Genomic DNA, 20431 nt, shown 5'->3' with positions numbered 1-20431 from the left:
AACGAAAAGTGGTTTAACTGAAGTGATTTCACAAAGTCCCACCTGATCTTTACTGCAGAAAGCCTGCTTGTCTTTGGGAGGCAAGGGAAGGTGGAGATTTTAACTAGCAAGTTAACATGCCTCTGGAAGGGAGACTATGGTGTGGTGGGTCCCATCCAACACGGGCTAACCTGGGCCCCTGAGCTGCTTCTTCATTTCTTCATCTGTAAAATGGGGGAAATGCTAATAATCAGAGAGTGGATGACACGTAGTAAGCACGATGCAAGTTTGCTATTATTACTTGTCACTTCCCACCGGATCCGGAATATGTGTTTATGTGTCTGTGCATGAAATGAATCATCCACCGTAGACCAGAGGAAATAACAGAGCAACTGGTTTTAAGAACAAGTAGTGGGTGCTGGAGGCTGAAATGCTCCATCCATGTGCAGTACAGATGTTTTAGGTTTTCTTACCAGGCTATAAAAATGTTTACACAGTAATTAGGCCTGTTATCAGTACACAGATTACACTTTACAGAATGAACGAACAGCACAAACACCCTCCCATTTTTCATCAGGTTCAGCACGCTTTCCTAATTCTCGGGTTTACCAAAATAAATTCATTTTTCTAACAACACAGAGCCGGTGCAGAGTGTAGGGAAGAGGCGCTGGGGTGGGGAAAGTGGCTGTGTAACGGAGCGCGTGTCATTTGCTCTCCCTGGTCCTTCTTTTTCCCCATCTGTAAACTGAGATAACCAAGGTCCCTGCTCTCCCATAAACTCCATGGTTCTATTACTTTACAAGTATTCTCTTCTAAGCATGTCTTCACTCTTCTCTTCCCCCAAGAAAGGATGTGTTTAATTAAAATACTGATGGGAAAGGTAGTAATTCTGCTGAATCGCATAATGAGTCTCCCATCCAACACACTAGCATGGAGCTGGTAGCAGTTCATTCCTGACACTGCAATCCCCAAAGCCAGTCTGCGTGGTGAGACCACGCAGGACAGCGTTTCCCAAACACATCAATAGCTCTAAGTAACACTTAGTGGAATACTTTGCTTTTCCCGTTTTCAAAGGATAATATTCCGTGGTAATAAATACGTCACCAAAATAATGAACCAAGCTCCCCGACTTGCACTTCTAAGTTTTCATATGAGCTAACTTGTGTTAATGAAAAAGTAGAAGTGATCTGTAATCATGAACCCAACTTTGGGGCTCTAACACTAGAGCAATATCGTTTAAATGCTCGGAGATGAACTTTTAACAAATATTTAATTGCTCTATTCTTTATAAGTATAAAGCATGCTTTCAGTAAACACTCTGAATCCTAAAAAAGGCAAGATACCCTTTCTCCTAGCTAAGTTATGTGTTCAAGTTTCCTAATGATTTTGTTTCAAGGGGAAAAAGGTCATCAAGGTTTCAAGCTCTAGAGGAAGGAATCTGGGAGAGTCATTCGGAGCTAGGGTGACCTGTGACAGCAACATTCCAAAACGCTTCGACAAAATATAGATACAGGTATTTGAAATGCAAAGGAAGAAAATCTAACGATCTACGTACGGAAATGTGAATGGTCTGGGGAATGAGAGTGCAGAAAGGTGCTTTCATTTCTTTATGTAACATTTCTGTACGGCTTTAATTTCTTTTAAAAAGAAGAATGTTGGCTTTCATAATGAAAAATATTTTTTAAGCATAAAAAAAAGCCACCCATTGGCCAGCTGGTGCAAAAGAAGCATCCTAATTTCTGCCCCAACCAGGACCATGGGTTTTTGACATTAAAATTTCCAGAAATAAAATGGTAGGGAAAAAGTGTTTAGTCGATATAGTCTCACAACACCCCATTCATTCAAGACATTAGTGGTCGTTGGCATCTACATTTTAAAACAATTTGTTTCTGATTATAAAATACATTTGAGTTCATTTAAAAAAACAAAACAAATATTCATAATGCCAACTCCTTGGGACAACAATGTTAACATATTTAGTCCACTTCTTTCTATTATTCTTCTGTACCAAGTTTTTAAACAAAACTGAAATCATACTAGAAATGTGGTTTTGTCCATACCCATATTTAATTGGTACATTAGAAACCACTAAATTAAGGTCACCAAGGCATTTTCTCTCCATCTGTTACTCTTAAACACTACACTTCATTTTATACTCTAATGAATAAAGACTCTCTTTGTTGCACCAAGGGAGTGCACACAGAATGCACAGCGGCCAGGGTGATCTTTTGAAAACGTAAGTTAAATCATGTCACTGTGCCGTTTAACACCCTCCTTGTGCTCCCATCAAACTCAGTATCAAGCCCAAACTCTACAGGGTGACCTCTGAGGCCCCCTCAGGAACTAGCCCCTGCTTCTCGGTACACATCTCCTGCCACACCAGCCTCCTTCCTGTTCCTCTAAAGCACCCTGTGGTTCCTACCTCAGCACCTTTGCACTGGCTGCTGCCACTGCCTGGAAGTTCTTCCCCAGATCTTCCCCCGATTTACCCAGCTTAAATACGGCTCTTCGGTGAGAACTCTCTTGACCACCCAATCTGAAGCAGCCCCTGTATCTGTCTCCATGATATCATCTAATTTTATTTTCCATTTTTATTTTTTTATTGTGTCTTACACCACTAGAATATGAGAGTACCACCTCTGTCTATTCACCATTGTCCCCAGTACCCACACCAGATGCTCAATAAATACTGGTTGAATGAATGAAAATGTTTTCAAAGTACCCAGATTTGTGGGGCATGAGCTTAAGTAACCTACCTAAACAGGCCTTATTCTCAGCAGCACAGCCCCTTAATGAGACTTTTTAAAATAGGCCGTCACCTTCTCCTGTGGCCTGGTAACGGAGAGCGGCCCACAGCCCTGCCGGCGGGAAAACAAGTGGGTTATTTAGTCTGGGCCAGACTTTTATTTTGTTTATCCACCCCGTTACCTAAACCAGAAACTCTGTGGTGACACACTATACCCTTCCTTTCTCTTACTCCTACTCAATCGATCAGTAAGTCCCACCAACTATCCCTCCTGTGGAGGACATGCCCAAGTCTTCTAGCAGGATCATTCCAACTTCCTTTTTCAGAAAAACTACCTCTCCCCATTCGGATGAACTTTCAGAAAACTGTTCCTGATATGAAGACCCAAAGCTATGCCAGTTAGACATTTCCTCTGAGCATTCTGAATGTAGCAGAATAATAAAAATTAAAAAAATAATAATAAATATGATGATGATGGAGGAAAAGGCTGGAGATCATTTACTTCCATAGCATCACCTGAGAGAAACCGAAAGACTACTCCAGCCACCAAGATCCCCTCGACTGCCTAATTCCCAGCTGCTCCAAGCCTGGTTCTTCGGGCAGGCCCTCAGCCCTGTGAATTCCCATCAGTACTTCTCCAGCATTCTCCTTGTTTGCTTTAGCTGCTAGCCCAAGTCAGTTTCTGTTGTTTGCAACCCAGGAACCCTAACTGAGAATTCTCCTAAATGTCTGCTCGGGCCATCTCTTCTCCATACTCCCCACCAGAACCTCAGCTCCAGCCGCCTCACTGGTATCACGCCTCTGGTCTACCTCAATGCCAAATCCGCTCTCCACGAGGGCCCCAACTGGACTTACCTAAAACTCAGATCTGACCATGCCGCCTGCCCCCTGGTCCTGACCAAAACCTTCCTTCTACCATTCCAGCCTCTTCTCTTGTCATTCCCTGCCTCACCCTTGAAGCTCCAGGAGCTCCAAACTACCAGCTGCTTCCTCACATTTTCCATATGTTTTCTTATCTCTCACCCGACTTCCTCTGCACTGGGATCCCCAAGTAAGGCTGGCCACTTCATAACCATCCTTCAAGCTCTGCTCAGACATCGCTGCCATGCTAGGCTGGCTGCCTTGCGTCTCTGCTCGCAAACGTGCACGCCTCACACATGGTCTGCCTTCCCCACTAATCTGTGAATTTATTGATGGCAGCCGCCGTGTCACATTCATCTCTCTATCCGTACCACATAATAGGCACTGAATACATTTTTGTTAGATGTTAAATGATTAAAACCATAATTCACTGGGAAAGCCCCAGGTTGGATGCAACAACTGTGCTTTCATTTTCCTCCTTTCTAAGCACATGCAGAATTATCCTCCAGTGGGGTAACCGGGGGATCGGCCAACGCCCTGCCCATCTCGAGGGATGGTTTCAGCGCTCGAGAGTCAGGACGCACGCGGTATTAACAAGCATCGGGGGCTGTTGCTGGTTGTGCTGCCTAATGGTTCTCCATCGCAAAAGGACGTTTCAGACACTCTGACTACATCAGGTTAAGCCTCGAAGGAAGAGCAAAGATGCCACCCACCCCATACCAATGTGGGCGCAGATACGGAACATGCAAACAAACAAAGACGCGGCAGCCTATAATGAAGCCAATCTGGGCTCGCGCCTCACGTGGCTCCAGTGTGGGCACACGTGGAGGGCAGGGCCTCCTCCCCGACCCCACTGCACCAGGCAGAGCTCCTCCCGTGCCTGAGTTTCCTCGTCAGGAGTGAGGAATGAGATGCTGCCCTAGATTCACTCAGCAAACACAGAGGGGGCACCCGCCATGGGTCTGACCCTAGACAAGGCACCGAAGGTCAAAGGTTACTTAACCGCTCTTCAGATCATAGGCAGCAGTGTGGAAAGATCCCTGGACTTCCAATCAGGAACCCCAGCCTCTTTGAATGAAACCGTAACCCTGCCTCTTACCCACAAGCTACGTGGCCTCAGGAAAGTTAGTTAACCACCCTCAGCATCAGTTTCCAAATAAGAAAAAATGGGAGTTCCGTGAGCTCCAATGTATAAAGTGTCTGGCCTCAAGAAGGGTCCCAGAAATCCGAATTAAGAGGGTCTGCAAAGACCTTAAATGTCCAAAGTTCTCGCTGAGCCACCAGAATTCCTCTCAGTATAAGAACTAGCGCCCCCTTCTGCCACCCACTGAGCACTGCAGAGGCTGTCAGCGCTGGAGTGGGCTGGCAAAGCCAGCAAGACCGCGGACGCCGCGCCAGGGCAAAGTACCAGCCGTCAGATACCTCTCCCGGGCTGTTGACCCGGGAGCACACTGTCCCTCCCAAAGCCACTTGCTATGGAAAAGAAATTTCTAGATTGCAGCCGAACCCTGCCCGATACTTGGGCGCTTATCAGAGGCCTCCCACTGCGGAGATAACTGTTAAACTCGGCCAAGCAGCTGTCACACGCGCAGCCCACCGCCCCCCGCAACCCCCATCACCCCTCAGCGAGGAAAGGGAGCCGTGGGTCTCCATCAAGTCCCGCCCATCGTGCGTTCTCCTCGGAACCAGCTGAATGAAATGATTTTCTTCCTACAAAGCCCTTATGCTGCACCCTCACTGAAGGCCTGATTACTGGCAATAGTTACAGTCCGAGGTCAGAGAAAGGTGATCTCTATGAACAATTCTAAGCGGATTTAGCACTCCTCCAATAAAATATCCGAGGGATTGGGTTTCCAGAGAGTTTTGTTTTCATTACTCCACTTGGATACAGCCAGTAACCAACATCAGTGTTGAAGACCAGCTTCTCAGTAAACATAGCTGTTTTTCAGGCAGCTACTGCCATGAAAAACCCACATGTCTGCAGTGAGCTCAGAAAGGGCGTGGCGGGGGGGGGCCGCTCGGCTGGGCCTCCACCAGAGCAGGCTGCGGGGTGAACATGGCCCGGGGGCATCCATCGGGCACTCGTGGGGCCCAGCTGCCTAAGGAACCAGCAAAGCTCTGCGGCTCCTGGAGCCCAGGAATGGATCCTTAGCCGGGGTGTCCCAATAGAGCAGCAAGCACAGGAGAGGTCCGAGTTGCCCTCCAGACTTCAGAGCCTCATAGAGACACGTAGCAAAGAAAACGGGGACTCTACCAACACCTCCTTCTTCAGCCCCCAAAGATGAAATAAAAACAAGCCAAGGAGGAGAGCTGGAATCAGGCTGGGATGAAAACTGTGTCCTGCTCCAGCCCCAAGACAATTTCACACCAATGGCTTTAAAACCCTTTCCAAAGCTCTGATGCCTAAATTGAAAAAGAGTTTATCTTTTGGACTGAAGTCAGCAGTTAAAGAAGCAGAACGTGGAAATCCTAAGAGTTATGAGTTTTCACATTTGCACAAATGGCCTGTGTGTGTACACACAGAGGGCAGAAATCTACCCATTCTGCCCAGAGAAGGGCACCTCAACTCTATCCCCGAGGCTGCTCTTATCCACGCTAGAATGTAGTTACTATAGTACCGCTAATCAGACTTCAGTGGACACAGACACACACGGCCGGCACTGAGCTGCTCGTCTCCGAGCCCAGCAAAGTGTCCTATTCTGCCAAAAATCAACCTCAGGGGCTGGGGATGGCGCCCCAGTCTTGGCACCTCAGGAACTGCAGGCACCGTTCCCCGGGGCAAAGGGCTTCAACACCAAGGGCAAGGAAGGCGCTTGCCCCACACACTGGTCCGCAAAGGAAAAAGAGTAGAGGGAAATGATGCTGGGCGTGGGGGCAGAGGGCACACGTGGCTGGCGCCTCGATGCTAAAAAGTGGCCCTCCGTCCACTCTCGGCGGCCCCACCCCGTCGGGTTAGGCGTCCTCCGCTCTCCCTGGCCCCGACGCCGGCCCCAGAACTACCTGCTGCTGCCTAGGCGCCCTCAGGCCAAGTCTGAGGAAGTTCACTCCCCGTCGCGCCAGTCCGGGAAGGCTGGGGCACCCGGTAAACCCAGACTGCCCGGCAGAGTCGGCGCCCGCCTCTACCCGAGAGCGGGACTCAGGGAGCTGCTGGGGACCCAGGGTCCAGCTGAGTGGCAGCCGAGTCCCGGGCAGGGCTGCCGGAGGCCTCCGGGTGATCCCGCGCTCCCCAGGGCCCGCGGACGCCGGGCGGGTGGCAGCGAGGAGCGTGCGCCCCGGAGGGCGAGCAGCCCGCGCCTGGGCTGGAGATGGAGACAATCCTCCGCCGATCGCCATGACTCCCGGCTTCCCGGATACCTGGAAGCCGCCCCGCTCTCCCACCTGGGCTGCGGTGCAGCTCCCCTCCCTTCCACCGCCCCGGCGCCCGCGGCCGGGGGCGCGCAGACTAGCGGCCACCGGCGCGGGGGACTCGGGGAGCGGCTCCCAGCCTGCAGCCCGCACAGTTCCGGGACACCCGGGTGGGACACCCGCGGCCCTGCCCCGGCCCCACATCTTGGGGCTGGCGGCCAGCAGCCACCCCCGGGGAGGGCAAGGCAGCTCGGACAACCCCCAGCCCGCCCGGTGCCCTCTGCCAGCGCCAACAGGTATGGGAGGCGTTGTCGCCCGCCCACTCCGGGGCCAGGGGCCCGCGACAGCCGCGGGTTTGGGGTACGGTACAGAGGGGCGAGGACTGAGGGAAGAGGAGAGGGCGGGAGCGAGCGGGCGGCGGCACTCACCTCTGGCTGGGCCGGGGCCGGCCGCGCGGGCCCGCCGCCCCGAAGCCCGGGTTCCGAGGCGCCTCCGCGCGCGCCGGGGGCTTCTTCCGAGGCCCGCAGGGAGGGGGCGGCGCGGGGGGAGGCGCCGGCGGGCAGCGCTCAGCCTCACGCTCACACCCCCGGCCGGCCGCCGCGGCCCCGCGCCGGCATCCTCGCTGCCGCCGGCTCCCACGGCGCCCCGGGCCGCTCCCCAAGCGCGCGCCGGGGCCGGCGCGAGCCCCTCGTCGGCTCGGAGCGCGGTCTGGGCGCGCTCCTCCTGTCCTTGTCCTCGGCTCCCGTCTGGGGACGCTGCCCCGCACCCCCGGCTCGGCGCGCTCCTCTACCCCTCCCGCTCCCGCTGGCCGTGCAGAGCCCCGGCGCGCGGGCTCAGCCCATGTGCGCGGCTGCCTCGCTGAGCCCCGGAGCCCAGTGGCCGAGGCCCCGCCGGAGTTGCGCGCCCTAGAAACTCCATGCAGCTCCGGCCTCCTCCCCGGCTCCTCCCCGGTGGGCCCCCCGGGGCCTTGAAACCGCCCGCGGCGCCTTCCCCGCCCTGCCTTCGCCCGCGTCAGGAGCCGGGGTTCGGGGCGCGCCTCGCCTCGGGGGGTCTGGGAGACACCACCCCCACCCCTCCGCCTTGCCAATGGCTCCCTCGGTTTCCAGGCAGCGCAACCTGAGGAACGCCTCGGCGCGCGCGCACTCACACTCGCGCATACACACACACACACACACACACACACACACGCACTGCACACACAGGCACACGCGCGGGGGGCGAACTGGAGCTTGGCAGACGGTCCTCCTTCCTTCCTCCCCAAAGAAGCTGCCCACGTTAACTCCGGCAAACTGCTGTTCCTCGGTATTGGACAACTTACCCAAGCGCCCCCCACCTTAACTACTTCATCCCCAGGGCCAGGATCACACCTGCATCCGCGCCCGGGGGGGAGGGCGGGCGCCGAGTTGAGGTGCCGGCGGCGAAAACCGGGGGAGGAGGAGGGTTCGAGGTGCTCACCCCAGCACCATCTAGGGGGGCACTTCTGCGGCGATCGCCCACCGACCTCTGATCCCTCTCCCCAGGGCCTGAGAACACGTGGTTTGGCCCCCCACTTCCCTTTCCAAGGTCACAGAATGGATTTGACGAGGGGGAGAGGGTGCTTGGACACAGGTGTGAGCTAGGCATCTCAAAGACCGTCTGCAACCTGCCCTGGCACTGCCCCCTGCCAAGTCCATACCGAGACAGACCCCTTTCCTCCTCTGCCCTGTGCCTCAAGGGCAACCCGTTAGCTTAGAGCCTCCAGTCACCTTTTCTGGTCCCCACCTGTCTACCTCTCATGTGCCCAGAACCTGACAGAATACACAGTGCTACCAAGCTTTGTGTCGTCAAAAAAAGAGGAAAAGAAAAAAAGAAAAATCAGAACACCAAGATGCATCTCTGTCTGTCCCATAGACAGAATCAGGCACCTACCAGTCCCTTTCTGCTCCTCCCAAGGGCGCGCCACAGGAGAAGGAACCCACCTGGCTGGAGCAGGCTACTCTTTCCTCACAGCACTCTCTTTTCCAGGGTCCCTAGTTTCCTGCCCCCTCTAGGTGGCAGAAAGACTGTGCCACCAACTGAGAGTCTTCCAATTCCCAGAATCAAAGAAAAGATATATATAAAAATTCTCACACCAATCAGGAGCCAAGGAGGCAATACTGCCATAAGCCTCTTGTCCAAACAACTCAGCAGTCACCTCTGTTCCTGCTGGGGCGGCTGCCAAGAGAACGTGGGCACTGGTGCTGCCAGCCAGCGGCCCAAGTTAATCAGGGTCCCCTCCTTGTCTGCACCTCCTGGTTTGCAGCCTGGGCGTGGTTCCTCTGAGCCCTCGTAGCACTCATTGCTGGTACCATACCTTTGGCATTTAGCATTTGCTACCTCGTATTCTTACTATCTTTCCTTGTACCTGCCCTACTTCCAAAATTATCTTCGTAAGACATTGGCTGAATCTTACCTACCTAGTTCAGAGATGTATCAATACAGAGAAGGCACTTCCAAGAGTTTCCCTGAAGGGTCAAGGGCAGATGAACTAAAAGAGTGGATAGAGTCTCAGAATGATCTTTCCCACCGATCTCTTAGTTTGGATGAAAGCTGCATTTTCTAGTAATCTGTTGCCTCTGTAGCAGTTGTTCTGTCGTTTTCTGGATGGCAACCAAGTCACCAAAGTCCCTTAAGCCAGTCTATATACACACATGGAGTTCCTGGTAGAAAGTAGATTTAACCGTTTAACCAGAGCAGGACACATCTGTCAGATCTCTGCCCTCACTGCCTGTGTGAATTTGGGCAAACTGTTGGTTCTCTCTAAACCTCACTGTCCTCATCTGTCAAATGGGGATAATTAGAGTATCTACTCCATAAGGTTGTTGTAAACATTAAATGTGATAACCTGGAATAGCCATTCACTCAGTTGACTCAGCTCCAGGCATAGTAAGTGTTCAACAAATGCTGGCTATTGTCATTATTCATGAGTAGTTAACAGATGTCAAAGACATAACCTTGAGGAAAAAAAAAAATCAAGGATCTCAATGGACATCAAGAACTAGAAAGCCAGGTGGCAGACTTTACACTAAATACAGTTTCCTGGTCCTCGCCAACTATGACCGTTTTGAGACTTCCAGGTTAAGAGGGTTGAAGGTTCTCAGGCCCTGGCACCCTTGCTCCAACTTTCATTTATTTGTTCAATATATATTTATTAAGGGTCAAAACGTGTCAGCTCCTTCCTGTTAAATTGCCAAAGAAAATCTTGTACCAAATATCACAATGGAAGCTAAAACCAACATAGAACAAAATGGGTTCCATGCATTTGTACCTTGATATGGCATAAGTACTCTCTCCAACCCAGAATAATACAGCCCTCCAGCAAACAGCTGGGAGTAAGCATTAACTTTGTTCTATCACCTACCTCTAGCTTTGGGACTCAGAGTTATACAAATCAGACACCTGGACGATTGCTACCTTACCAAGTGGTAAACATTTTCTAACATGGTCAAAGTCATTGCCACCTCTACCTCAGCCCTTCCCCTGTCTTTCCTTCTTTTGTTTTACCTGAAAAAGCAGTTCTATATAATAACTACAATAACTACATCTGCTTCAAGTGCCCAAGACAGTCAAGGGTAGAGGGGGATGACGGGGTCTGTTGCATTCTGAAGAGAAATAGGCAGAAAAAGAAAAAATCATTTGGGTACGTGCTGGAGGGTAACATTTTTCATGTATCCTATCAAAATGCGGACAATGGAATGCATTGGCTTCTTTACAAAGCACATTCTCTACTTTGTGGCAGGAGGTTTTAGAGTGGTTTGTTAGGCAGCAACAGAAAACCAGAACAAAATTCAGTATCTGGAAGTAGACTGGCGCTGTAACAAACACTTAAAACGTTGGCTTTGGGATTGGACAACACAGAAGTGCCTCGTAAGTCTGTTAGTGAAAGCCGCAAGGGCCTCAGGAAGACTCCTGGAAATGACTTGAAGGACGCCAAGAAGACTGTTCCTGGAAGCTGGGAAACAGAGCACCTGAGCCATGTACTGGTGGGTCAGTTAGCAAAACAGTTGCCTGTAGTAATGTGACACAGATGAGAGGGCTACCTAATGAACTCATGGATCTGACTAGAAGAGTTCCAAGTAGAGCATAGAAGGAGCCAACTGGGTTTTTCTAGATGCCTGTGATAAAAGACAAGCAGAGATGAATTAAAGCAGAAATCATTCCATTGTTCTGAGTAGAATTTAGAGGAAATAGAAAGAACCAGGACTTGCTGTGTTCGAGAGGAGAACTGTTGCTCATTCTGACATCTCCAGGCAAAAACATTCAAATCCAGGGCAGTAAAATGTGGTCTCCAGATAAAGATTAAGTTGGGGATGTGGTGCGTCAAATCCCTTGTTAAGACCTCACACATATTTAAGGGCAGGCCTAAAAGAGCTTCTAAGAATCCCAGAGACGTGGTCCCTCAGCAGCCTCACCAGGGGCTGAAAATAGAGAAGGGCCTATTCTTCAAGAGGCGTGTAAGTGTAGTTTTTCTCTAGTGGATGGATTCTAGTTTAACTCACAGGAAGCCCTCAATGTTTTTAAAGAAAACATACCAGTTTGGGGCTGAAAGGGACGGAGACAGTACAAAAGGAAAGGAGGCCTTTGGATCCCTGACCGTCCGTGGACAATAAACACGCTGCAAAGAAGAGTTATTTCTTATGAGAGAGGGAGAATGGCTGATAGAGGAACCAAAAGCCCAAAAGATGAGGCCAAGAGCTGTGAAGAATCATTCCCAAGAAGCAGGACTGGGCCTTAATTAGGGAACCGATGACACATTCCCAGCTGGATTTCACAATTGCTATGAACCAGTGTGGCTGCTATAGGAAACACCACCCACACCCTCCCCTATTGAACGGGGTGTCTGTTGCACTTACTATATCTCTGCCTCACGGGTGTGTGGAGGGTATTTAGTGAAGAGGAAGGAGGAGCTCACAGATCTTCAGATTGAGAAGAACCTCCCCTGAACCTGCTTTAGATGAACTGATCCACGACCTCAAGCCTGAACCTGGTGCCACAAGGAGATGAGACTTTTGGAACTTTTGGATGTGTCTGGGTATGTTTCATGTTAGAAGAATGTAAATAATGCTTGACTGAAGGTGAATTTTTTACCGTGTTGCATTAACTATGGCTGGACGTTCTTTAATATTCCTGTCATCAAGTTGGGATCTACATCGCCCTTCCCTTGAATCTGGACAGGATATGTTACTTCTTTAATCGAATAAAGAAGTTATTTTGTTCCAGTTTCCAGGCTTAGGACTTAAACTGGAAGCTTTTATGTCCTGTCTCTTGGAACACTCTCTTAGAGCCCTAAGTCACCATGTAAGAAGTCCAATTACCCAGAGTCTGCCATGCTGCAAGGCAGCCCAAGCTAGCTGTGTGGAGGATAGGAGGCAGCAAGTTAATAAAGGAGAAATGGAGAGGGGGAGGAAGAGGGAAAGATAGAGATAGATATCTGGCCAGTCCCCAGCTATTCTAGACCCTGCTGTAAGAGTCTTCCCAGCTAAGGACCCAGATATTATAGGGCAGAGAGACACCATCCACACTGTGCCCTGTCTGAATTTCTGACCCACAGACTAAAAGGGGTAGTAATACATTGATGTTTTAAGCCATTTAATTTTGGGGTGATTTGTTATGCAGCAGTAGATAACCAGAAAAATTTGCTAACTTGAAAAGATTTCCAAACTATCTTGTAAAGTGAAAAAAGCAAATTGCAAAATAATGTGCATGATACCATTTTTGAAAAAGAAAACTTTGGACATAGTGTCCATAAATACCGGGTTGGCCAAAAAGTTCACTCAGATTTTTTCTGTAAGATGTTACATAATATTATTGGAACGCTATCTGTTACCTAACTAACTCTGGAGAATCAGTATTAAGGAGACTTCTACTTTTTAGATATATATTATATGAATGTTCTACAACAAATATTTTTAATATTGGCTTAATTTTTTTAATGAGAAAAATACTCTGTATTTTTTTTTCGAAGCAATAAACATTAGTATATACCTATGAAAAGAATAACACACTCTCTGCCTTTCAAAAAACAAAAGGTTTACTCTGTGACTGGATTATTAATGAAAAGAGATTATATTGACACATATGCTGATAATTCTTTTGATTTCTAGGATAAGAAAATTTAAGTTATCAACAAAACAAAAACAAGTTATCAACCAAGGGAAAAAAAGAGCTTCAAGAGTGTATGTAACACTAGATCACAGATGAAAAATGAAACAAGAGAGAGAGGGTAACTGGTATCACCCAGGGCTTATACATTCATTTAAGTTGTTAACATGTATGAAAGGAAGAGAAAAATATTTTCCAAATGAAACAGGTAAGAAAGTAAATGGCTTTTTTACATATTCTGGAAAAAATACTCAAAGACTTATATTAGCCAATTAAAAAAATGGAATCAAAGTTAAGAGCTTGAGAATGGGGCCAAGAACCCAGAGAGAAGGAAAGGGCATTGGTGTGAACCTGACATTCTCTGCTGCCTTTGCTTTTGAAACATTAGCTGATTTCCAAGTAACATTGGACCAAAAGGCCAAAAAGATAATATCTCAGAGATTTTGAGAATACCACAGGCTTAGAGAGAAAATAATCAGGTCGCAGTGCTACCAAGACAGTCAGGACCTGAGGGACTAAAACTCAAGGAAAGACGACCTCAGAAAGTGAATGGATTATTCTGCTCCACTTTCCTCCTAAAGGCATTTGTGAAAGGCAAAGAAAAGAAATCAAGCAGCAGCTAAGTGGCTACACAATGAAGAATACTCAGGAATCTCACAATGCCAGCAGAACAAAAATTGGAGTTTAGAACCTTCCAAGAAGGAAGGGCACAAATACACACCCTAAGGTTCTAGTTGAGGCTCCTGAAAGACTATATGCATTAAGATGAATAGAAAACCAGAAGCTTTCAGAGAATCAAACCCATCTTCAAATTACCTCAATTATTGATTAGTAAAAGGTGATCTACATCTATCCTATCTGCCTGCCAGATGAAAACTGAAATCTGAGGGGAGAGAACAACATGTAGAACCACAACAATGTTTCAAATATAATATATGGCATTTAATAAAAAATTGCCAAACATGCCAGGGGACAAGGCCAAACTGAGAAAATCAAGAGGAAAAAAAACAGACAGTAAAAACATAGGTTATCCACATATTGGAGTTATATAAAACAAACATTAAAACGACTGTGATAAATGTTCAAGAAAATGAATGATAAGATGAATAAATTTACCAGGGAAGAACTAGAATTTATTTTAAAAACAGAATAAAATAGTAATTCTAGAACAACAACAACAAAATGTATCCAGTAGGTCTTCTTAAAGCAGAACCAACACAGCAAAAGAGATCAGTGAACTGTTAATTAGGTCAGGGACAATATCTTACTGAAGTATCTTTCCTCTCTTCAGAGGAAAGAATGAAAAATAGCGAAAAGAGCTTGAGAGATACATAGAACATCATGAATAGTCAAACATGTAATTGAAGTCCGAAAAAAAAGGGGGAGAGACAGGATGTGGTAGATGCAATCTTGGCTGAGAATTTTCCAAAAACTGATTAAGCTACAGATTCAGGAAGTCCTAATAACTCCAAGCAGGATAGATACAAAGAAAGGCACACATAGGCAATCATAATTACATTTCTAAAAACCAATGACAAAATAGTAAAAGAAGCCAGTCCCTTCCACCTTTGCAAGCACATGCACACACACACACACACACACACACACACACACACACAAACACTGTACTTTCAAAGGAACAATAGATGACTCCTCAATAGAAATGATAAAAGTTAGTATAACTTACAACCATCAGTATAATTTTGGTGTGCTAAAAGAAAATAACTGTTCATCTAAAATTCTGAATGCAGTAAAAATATTTATTAAAAAGAAAGCTGAGGAATTTTTGCTTCTGAGCTACTACCAGACTTTCCCCCCACTGTTAACAACTAGAAAACTACATATAAAAATATATAAATTAGCTGTTTTCAATAATTGGACAAGAGCCAGTGAAGGACTGTAATCCATATGAGAACAGAAATAAATGAGATGAAAAACAGAGCTGGATGAATCAGACTCCCTGACTTCAGACTATACTACAAAGCTACAGTAATCAAGACAATATGGTACTGGCACAAAAACAGAAATACAGATCAATGGAACAGGATAGAAAGCCCAGGGATAAACCCACGCACCTATGGTCAACTAATCTATGACAAAGGAGGCAAGGATATACAATGGAGAAAAGACAGCCTCTTCAATAAGTGGTGCTGGGAAAACTGGACAGCTACATATAAAAGAATGAAATTAGAACACTCCCTAACACCATACACAAAAATAAACTCAAAATGTATTAGAGACCTAAATGTAAGACCAGACACTATAAAACTCTTAGAGGAAAACAGGAAGAAAACTCTTTGACATAAATAACAGCAAGATCCTTTTTGACCCACCTCCCAGAGTAATGGAAATCAAAACAAAAATAAACAAATGGGACCTAATGAAACTTAAAAGCTTTTGCACAACAAAGGAAACTATAAACAAGATGAAAAGACAACCCTCAGAATGGGAGAAAATATTTGCAAACAAATCAATGGACAAAGGATTAATCTCCAAAATGCATAAACAGCTCATGCAGCTCAATATTAAAAAAATAAACAACCCAATCAATAAATGGGCAGAAGACCTAAGTAGACATTTCTCCAAAGAAGACATACAGATGGCCAAGAGGCACATGGAAAGCTGCTCAACATTACTATTCATTAGAGAAATGCAAATCAAAACTACAATGAGGTATCACCTCACACCAGTTAGAATGGACATCATCAGAAAATCTACAAACAACAAATGCTGGAGAGGGTGTGGAGAAAAGGGAATGCTCTTGCATTGTTGGTGGGAATGTAAATTGATACAGCCACTATGGAGAACAGTATGGAGGTTCCTTAAAAAACTAAAAATAGAATTACTGTATGACCCAGCAATCCCACTACTGGGCATATACCCAGAGAAAACCATAATTCAAAAAGATACATACACCCCAGTGTTCATTGCAGCACTATTTACAATAGCCAGGTCATGGAAGCAACCTAAATGCCCATCGACAGACGAATGGATAAAGAAGATGTGGTACATATATACAATGGAATATTACTCAGCCATAAAAAGGAATAAAATTGGGTCATTTGTAGAGATGTGGATGGACCTAGAGACTGTTACACAGAGTGAAGTACGTCAGAAAGAGAAAAACAAATATCGTATATTAACGGATATATGTGGAATCTAGAAAAATGGTACAGATGAACTGGTTGGCAAGGCAGAAATAGAGACACAGATGTACAGAACAAATGTACGGACACCAAGGGGGGAAAGTGAGGGCAGGGTGGTGGTGGGATGAATTGGGAGATTGGGATTGACATATATACACTGATATGTATAAAACGGATAACTAATAAGAACCTGCTGTATAAAAAATAAATTAATTAAATTAAATTTTAAAAGAAAAGAAGAAAGAAATGAGATGAGCCCTACTCTCTGCCTGGATTCTGCCCAGCTTTCTGCCTGGATTCATTTTCTGTACACTGTAAAGGGAAAAGAAACCAAAGCACAGCACAGTGGTCTCACTGAGTTGAGGAAACAGAGATCACACTTCATGGAGGCTTAGATAGCTGGAATTTGTCAGGTAGAAAACTGGAGAGAGAAAACTATGCAGCAAATAGCTGAGAAAATCTTCATAGGGATTCCCTTGAGTTCCTGGTTGATAACTAAGATGTACAGTCACAGGATAAAATTCCACGAGGTCAGGCAAAGAACAGCTGGTAGAGAGCTGTAAGCTGAACAATTCCTAGGGTAAGAAAGAAATGGAAGACATTTAAGTTCTGATGAGCCTGAGTGGACGAAATACCTGGGATTCCAGTAGAGACCCCAGGTAGATTGTACCTTAGAAGTAGTACTGAACTAGCATTAGAATAGAAGTTATTCTAGTACTACAACCAAGCTTAAAAAAAAATCATCAAATGGATCAAGCTAATGCTCAAGTAACTTATTTGCCTAACAAACTTCAAAACTCTTTAAGAACAACAACAAAATCCCGAAATTCTAGTGTAACATGCACAGCATCCATAGACAAAGAAGCAGAAATAACAGGAATAATGGAATTAGCTAATGGGGGCTTTCATATAGCTATTATAAATACGTTCAAGGATTTAAAGGAAAATATAAACACTATAAATAAAGAAGTAGAAATTATTTTGAGAGCAAATAAAATTCTGGAGCTGAAAAATATAGTATTTAGTATTAAAAAGTTGCCTGATGGACTTAGCATAAGATTAGATGCTGTAGAAAAAAAAGACAAGTGAGCTTTCAGACATAGCAATAGAAACAGAAACACACAGAGAAAAATCCTTGAAAAAAATAGAGCTCAGTGAATTTTGGGACAATATCAAGCAATATTGATAACATATGTTCAATTTCAATACCTTAAGTCTGTGTGTGTGGTGAGGAGGTTAGGCAGAAAAAAATTTTTTGAATAACTAATGGCTAAAAATTTTCAAATTTGATAAAAGCTATAAATACATAGATATAAGTGGCTTAATGTACTCCATATAGGAAGAACACAAGGAAAACCACTCCAATGTACACCATAATTAAGCTGCTGAAAACCAGTGGCAAAGAGAAAATCTTAAAGCATCCAGGAAAAAAGGGCATGTTCTATCAGGAGAACAGAGGTAAGAATCAACTAACTTCTTTTCACAAATAATGCAAGCCAGAAGACAATGAAACAGCATCTAAAGTGCTGAAAAAGAAAACAAAAACAAACAAAAATGTCTAGAATTCTCTATCCAGCACTCTACTCAATACTCTGCAATGGCCTATATGTGAAAAGAATCTAAAAAAGAGTGGATATATGTATATGTATAACTGATTCACTTTGCTGTACACCTGAAACTAACAAAACGTTGTAAATCAACTATACTCCAATAAAATTTAAAAATAAAAATAAAAAAATAATATAAAATACCACATTTCCAAATTCAAAATTAAAAAAAAGAAGCCATAGAATTCTCTATCCGGCAAAAATATTCTCCAAATTTGAAGATGAAATAGTTTTTCAGATAAACAAAAAGTAAAAGAGTTTATAGCTATCAGGCTGAAGTAAAATGATAACCATTAGAAACTCAAGAATGAGGACAGCTGGACATGGTTAATATCTGAGCAAATATAAACAATATAGTTTTCTCAGTTTTAAGTTTCTCTAAAAGATAATTGACTGTTTAAAGCAAAAATAATACCAATGTACTACAGAATTTATAATAAATGTATAAATAAAATGTGTATGACAATAACAGCACAAAGGATGGGAAGGAAGAAATGGAAGTATACTCTTATAAGATACATTGTCCATGAAGTAGTATAATATTATTTGATATTAGACTGCTATATGTTGAAGGTCCATATAGTAAACCCTAGAGCACAAAGAGATAGCAAACAATCTCCAATAAAGGAGATTAAATGGGATATTTGAAAAATAACTAATGCTAAAGAAGGCATGAAAAGAGGAAAAAGTAGAGATGGGACAAAGAGAAAATGAACAGCAGAATAATAAATTGACACCTAAATATATTGTTAATTACATTTAATTTAAAGAGTCTAATGCTACAATTAAAGGGCAGAAAACATCAGGCTGGATAAAAATACAGTAAGATTCAACTATAGACTATTGACAAGATACACTCTTTAAATATACAAACACAGATAGGTTAAAAGTACAAGGATAGAAAAATACATATCATGAGAATATTAATCATGAGACTTCTGGAACAGCTATATTAATATTGGACAAGATGTATTGCCAGACATAAATAGCATTAATTCATAATGATAAAGAGCCAATTCATTAAGAAAATATAGTAATCCAAAATGTACCCATAACAAAGCTTTTAAAATACATGACGCACAATACATGAAGAAAACAACAAATCCACAAACATTGTGGGAGACTTTAACACACCTCCCTCAGCACGGATAAAACATGTAAAGATATAGAAGACATGTCAAACACTAGCAAATAACTTGACCAAACTGAATCTATAAAGCACTGCATTAGCAACTGCGGGATACACAGTCTTTTCAGGGACACATGGAATGTTCATAAAAGACCATATGTTGGGCCTCAGGAGGATCCTCAATAAATTCCAAAATATTGAGATCATACAGAAAACATTATCTGACCACAATGGAAATAAACTAGAAATCAATAAGATACTTAGAACATGCTCATATATTTTATAAGTAAAACACAGTTTTACATAATGCACAAGCCAAAGAATAAAAAACAAAGGAAGTTTAAAAAAAATTTAGACTGAATGAAATGAAAATGCAATGTGTTAAAATTTGTGGAATGCAGCTAGAACAGTGCTTCGAGGGAAAATTATAGCTTAAAATGTTTATTTTAGAAAAAGATGAAAGGTTTAAAACCAATATTCTAAGATTCCACTCTCAGAACTAGAAAAAGAGCAAATTAAACCCCAAGAAAATAGAAGGAAGGAAATAATAAAAATAAGAACAGAAATCAATAAAATAGAAAATGTACCAATAATAGAGAAAATGTCAATGAAATTGGTAAATCTCTAACCTGATTTTAAAATCTGGAGAAAATACAAATTACCAAGATCAGGCCTAATGGAAGGGGCTTCACTATAGATCCTAAAGACATTAAAAATAACAAGGGACTATTATAAAAAACTTTATTCCAAAAAACTTGACAACTTAGACAAAATAGAAAAATTCCTTGAAAAATACAAATTAACAGATCCAAGAAGAGAGAGAAAATATGAATAGTTTCATATCTTTTAAAGAAATTTAATTCATAATTAATAACCTCTTCCTTCCAAACACAAAAGCAAATCCCTTCATGCCCAGATGACTTCTCTGTTGAATCCTAACACACATTTAATAAAGAACAAATACCAATCTTATAAAAATCTTTCATAAAATACAGTAACACATCTCAAGTCATTTTATGAGTTCAATATTACCCCATTACCAAAATCAGATAAAGGCTTTACAAGAAAATAAAATAAATATAAATGCAAAAGCTTTAACAGTATAGTAGCAAATGGAACCCAGCAATGTATCAAAAGGATAACACATCTTTTGGCAAAGTGGAGTTTTTCCCAGGCTGGCAAAGTTGGTTTAAATTTTAAAAAATTAATCAGTGTAATTTATCATATTCAGAGAAGAAAAAATCATGACCATCTTAATGCATGCGTAAAGAGCATTTGACAAAGCTCAACACCCATACACAATTGAAAATTCTCAGAAAAGGTGGAATAGAAGGGAACTTCCTCAACTTGATAAAAGGCATTACAAAAAATGGACAGCAACCATCATACCAAATAGTCAAAGATTGAATGCTGTCCCTGTAAAACCAGGAACAAGACTTCTATTGAAAATTTGTTGGGGTCTCCAGCCAGTGAAGTAAGTCAATTAAGATAAATTAAA

General features: G+C 44.1%; 1 protein-coding gene across 6 annotated transcripts in view; it reads right to left on the bottom strand.

The window, feature by feature from the left end:
- CALN1 (calneuron 1) overlaps positions 1-20431 on the bottom strand; it is a 508174-nt gene that overhangs the window by 384645 nt on the left and 103098 nt on the right. Inside the window, exon 1 of one of the 6 annotated variants that reach the window (XM_049699585.1) lies at positions 7360-8181. The exons of the other annotated variants lie outside the window; for them this stretch is intronic. The gene's annotated coding sequence lies outside the window, so the exon portion shown is untranslated. Of the gene's footprint in view, positions 1-7359; positions 8182-20431 lie in introns of those variants that run through there. 6 annotated transcript variants of the gene reach the window in all.

Source organism: Orcinus orca, chromosome 16 (assembly GCF_937001465.1).
Source record: "Orcinus orca chromosome 16, mOrcOrc1.1, whole genome shotgun sequence".
Classification (NCBI taxonomy): domain Eukaryota; kingdom Metazoa; phylum Chordata; class Mammalia; order Artiodactyla; family Delphinidae; genus Orcinus; species Orcinus orca.
Note: the sequence above shows the minus strand (reverse complement) of the source record. Positions and strands in the feature narration are given on the sequence as shown.